Raw genomic sequence first — 5,524 nt, forward strand, 5'->3', positions numbered from 1 at the left:
AAAATCAAGAAAAATATATTAAAAATATGAAACACCTAAAAAAAATATTTGATTTGCACCAATGACTTTAAAATATCAAAAATAATGATTTTTAGAAAAAATCAAAATATTTTATTTTTTTCGTAAAGGATCGAAAAACAAAAAAATCAACAAAAATAATTAAAAATATAAAAACAACTTAAATTTTTTTTCAACTCACACCAATGACTTTAAAATATCAAAAATAATGATTTTTAGAAAAAATCAAAATATTTTATTTTTTTCGTAAAGGATCGAAAAACAAAAAAATCAACAAAAATAATTAAAAATATAAAAACAACTTAAATTTTTTTTCAACTCACACCAATGACTTTAAAATATCAAAAATAATGATTTTTAGAAAAAATCAAAATATTTTATTTTTTTCGTAAAGGATCGAAAAACAAAAAAATCAACAAAAATAATTAAAAATATAAAAACAACTTAAATTTTTTTTCAACTCACACCAATGACTTTAAAATATCAAAAATAATGATTTTTAGAAAAAATCAAAATATTTTATTTTTTTCGTAAAGGATCGAAAAACAAAAAAATCAACAAAAATAATTAAAAATATAAAAACAACTTAAATTTTTTTTCAACTCACACCAATGACTTTAAAATATCAAAATGTCCGAAAAAAACAAAATTTCAATTTTTCCGTAAATGATCGAAAAATATAGAAAATGAAGAAAAATATTTTTTTTAAAAGACACCTAAAAAGATTTGTTTGGTTTTCGTCAATGACTTAAATTATCGAAAATAATTGTTTGAACAAAATCAAAATTTAATTTTTTTCGTAAATATCCCAAAAATTATTAAAATTAAGAAATATATATATAAAAATACAAAAACACCTCAAATTTTTTTACTTGCACCAATGACATTAAAATACCGAAAATAATGGTTTTCAAACAAAAAAATAATTAAAAAACTCTATAAAAAATTCGACTAGCATCAATGACTTTAAAATTTATAAAATTTATGTTTTCGAAAAAAATCAAAATATTTTTTTTTTTGTAAATGTTCAAAAACAAGAAAAAAAAATTCAAAAAATATAAAACAACTGAAAAAAAATTCGACTCGCACCAATGACTTTAAAATATTGAAAATTTAGCTTTTTGAAAAAAAATAAATCTTTATTTTTGTGTAAATGTTCGAAAAATATAAAAATCAAGAAAAATATAAAAACCGAATATAAAAAAACATCTAAAAAAACAATTTTTCTTGCATCAATGACTGAAATTATCGAAAATATTGATTTGAAAAAAAATAAATTATATTTTTCGTAAATATGCAAAAAATTATTAAAATCAAGAAAAATATATCAAAAATACAAAAAACACCTCAAAATATTTTTTTACTAGCACCAATGACTTTAAAATATCGAAAAATTTTATTTTGCAAAAAATTCTTTTTTTTTTGTAAATATTCGAAAAATAGACTCACGACAGGCTGTAATCGCGACATATAAGAGAGTTGAGTTTCAACCACCACTTGTCGTGATGTTTGTTGACGTAGACTCATATTTAGGCCATCCGTGCGCTCAGAGTGCACAGGAAGCCAACTTCCTCCTCACACTACACCTTGGGAGGGGCGAAGCGATGAGTGACGCTAAAAAATGTCGAAAATAATGATTTATCAAAATGCAAATTCTTTTTTCATAAATTCCCAAAATATAAAAAAAATCAAGAAAAATATAAAACGTACCTCAATTTTTTTTTTGGGCCTGCACCAATTACTTGAAATATCGAAAATGATCGTTTTCATAAACAATTAAAATTTATTTTTTTGATAAAAGCCCTAAAAATATAGAAATCAATAAAACATATAAAGAAGATGTAAAAACACTTCAATAAAATTTTTGACTTGCACCAATGAATTAAAATAAAAACAATAATGGTTTTCAAGCAAAAAATCAATTTTTTTCGTAAAATATCCAAAAAAAAAACATAAAATCAAGAAAAATATATTAAAAATATGAAACACCTAAAAAAAATATTTGATTTGCACCAATGACTTTAAAATATCAAAATGTCCGAAAAAAACAAAATTTCAATTTTTCCGTAAATGATCGAAAAATATAGAAAATGAAGAAAAATATTTTTTTTAAAAGACACCTAAAAAGATTTGTTTGGTTTTCGTCAATGACTTAAATTATCGAAAATAATTGTTTGAACAAAATCAAAATTTAATTTTTTTCGTAAATATCCCAAAAATTATTAAAATTAAGAAATATATATATAAAAATACAAAAACACCTCAAATTTTTTTACTTGCACCAATGACATTAAAATACCGAAAATAATGGTTTTCAAACAAAAAAATAATCGTAAATGATTGAAAAATACAAATATCAACAAAACAATAAAAAAAATAATTAAAAAACTCTATAAAAAATTCGACTAGCATCAATGACTTTAAAATTTATAAAATTTATCTTTTCGAAAAAAATCAAAATATTTTTTTTTTGTAAATGTTCAAAAACAAGAAAAAAAAATTCAAAAAATATAAAACAACTGAAAAAAAATTCGACTCGCACCAATGACTTTAAAATATTGAAAATTTAGGTCTTTGAAAAAAATAAAACTTTATTTTTATGTAAATGTTCGAAAAATATAAAATCAAGAAAAATATAAAAAACGACTATCAAAAACATCTAAAAAAAATGTGCCTTGCGTCAATGACTGAAATTATCGTAAATAATAGTTTTAAAAAAATTGAAACTTTATATTTTTCGTAAATATCCAAAAAGTTATTAAAATCAAGAAAAATATATTAAAAATACAAAAAACACCTCAAAATATTTTTTTACTTACACCAATGACTTTAAAATATCGAAAATATTTATTTTTCAAAACAATCAAAATTTTATTTTTTTCGTAAATATCCAAAAATTGGACTCACGATGGGTTGTAGTCGCGGTATATAAGAGAGTTAAGTTTCAACCACCACTTGACGCGATGTTTGTTGACTTAGACTCACATTTGGCCAGCCGCGTGCTAGGGGTGCACGGGAAGCCAACTTCCTCCTCGCACGAAGCCAGCTTCCTCCTCGCACGACACCTTGCGAGGGGCGAAACGATGAGTGACGCTAAAACATGTCGAATATAATGATTTATCAAAATGCAAATTCTGTTTTTTGAAATTCCCGAAAAATAAAATAAAACAAGAAAAATATAAAACATACCTAAAAAAAATAAATTGGCTTGCACCACTTACATTGAAATATCGAAAATGATGGTTTTCATAAACAATAAAAATATCATTTTTCTGATAAATGCCCTAAAAATATAGAAATCAATAAAAAATATAATGAAAATATAAAAACACTTCAATAAATTTTTTTGACTTGCACCAATGACTTTAAAATATAAACAATAATGGTTTTCAAGAAAAAATCAATTTATTTCGTAAAATATCCAAAAATCAATTTTTTTCGTAAATTATCCAAAAAAATATATTAAAAATATGAAAGACCTTGAATTTATTTTTTATTTGCACCAATGACTTTAAAATATCAAAAATAATGATTTTTAGAAAAATCAAAATATTTTATTTTTTTCGTAAATGACCGAAAAATAAAAAAAATCAACAAATATATAAAAACTATTTTAAAAAAATTTCAACTCGCACTAATTACTTTAATGTCCAAAAATAACAAAATTTCAATTTTTCCGTAAATGACCGAAAAATATAGAAATCAAGAAAAATATTTTTTTTAAAATCAAACACACCTAAAAATATTTTTTTGGCTTGCGTCAATGACTTAAATTATCCAAAATAATTGTTTTAAAAAAATTCAAAATTTAATTATTTTTTGTAAATATCCCAAAAATTATTAAATGAAGAAAAATATATATATAAATACAAAAACACCTCAATTTGTTTTACTTGCACTGAAATAATGAAAATAATGGTTTTCAAACAAAACTAAAAAAAATCGTAAATGATTGAAAAATTTAATATCAACAAAACAATAAAAAGATATAAAAACTTATCAAAAATAATAAAATTGGCTTGCGTCAATGACTTTTAAATATGGAAAATAATGGTTTTTTAAAAAAGATCAAAATTTCATTTTTTCGTAAATGTCCGAAAAATGGAGTCACAACGGGTTGTAACCGCCACAACAAAGAGAGTTGAATTTTAACCACCACTTGCCGCGACGTTTGTTGACGTAGACTAACATTTAGGTTAGCCTCACGCTCAGGGCGGACGTGAGGCCAGCTTCCACCCCATGCGTGACGCTCAATTTTTTTGAAAATAATGGTTTTAACAAAATGCAAAATTTAAGTTTTTCCATAAATGTCCAGAAAATAAAAAATCAAGAAAAATACAAAACACACCTCAAAAAATATTCGGCTTGCACCATTGAATTTAAAATGTCGAAAATAATGGTTTTCAAAACATAGTACATTTTTTTTTTCCGTAAATACCTGAAAATTATAAAAAATAAAGAAAAAATATAAAAAACAACATCAAAATTTTCTTTTGACTTGCACCAATGACTTTAAAATATCGAATATAATCATTTTCAATTTATTTATTTATTATATTTTTTGTTATATTTATCTTGTTTTTTTTATATTTTAATTATTATAAACTTTAAATATAGATCTCGTTAAAAAAAGTAGTGGTAAAAAATAAATTTATGGAAAAAAAGGTGCTACTAGTAGGGGTTGGGGAAGAAGTAGTTCTCATTGCAGCCTAGATTTAAAACTAATACCGACGATTATACTCATGTTGATGAACACATCCCATTATTTTAGAATTTCATTCTGAATATTAAGTAGACCATGAGACCGTAGATGGTTTGCTAATTTTGAGGAAGAGTTGGAGGAAGAAGTAGAAACAGAAAACCAAGACTTAGCTGACACCCCTACTAGTCTGGCCACGAAATTTCCTCAATAAAATGATCTCCCTCTATTACTTGTGTTCGTCTTTACTGAAAACTCTTTTGACCTATAGGGTAGAACAGTCAGTGCGGTCATATACGTGTTAATTTCCCATATTAAGAAGTTGGGTATAAAAACCTAAGGTGACCTTGGGCCTTTAGTTTGTTGGTTTCCTGTAATGTGTGGCCTTCTGTTGGACTTCACAAAGGTTAGTATCGTGGAGGTTATTTATGCACCTTTATGTTGTTGATTGTAGTCAATTTGTGGTGTTTCGTGTGCCTAAGTTTGGTTGGTTTTATTTATTTTGCGGCATTGCTATGCAAATTTTATTATTGTTGTGGGGATTTGTTGTTTTTTGTGTGATTTATTATCGAGGGAAAATGTATTTAAGGGCCAAATAGCTCTTGTAGCATCTTTGTTGTGGCAGTAGCATGAAACTTGTGCACAAAAGAGTAGTGTCTAGTCATTTTCGTTGCCCTGAAGTATTTGTGTAACACCATTTAAATGTGATTGGTTAATGTTGTACACAATTGAAAATGTTAAAAATGTGACAACTATAATGGGTGTCATGTAACGTTTAAACTCCATTGTCATACATTTGAGGATATA

This window comes from Solanum tuberosum, unplaced genomic scaffold (genome assembly GCF_000226075.1).
Source record: "Solanum tuberosum cultivar DM 1-3 516 R44 unplaced genomic scaffold, SolTub_3.0 scf00449, whole genome shotgun sequence".
NCBI classification, from domain to species: Eukaryota; Viridiplantae; Streptophyta; class Magnoliopsida; order Solanales; family Solanaceae; genus Solanum; species Solanum tuberosum.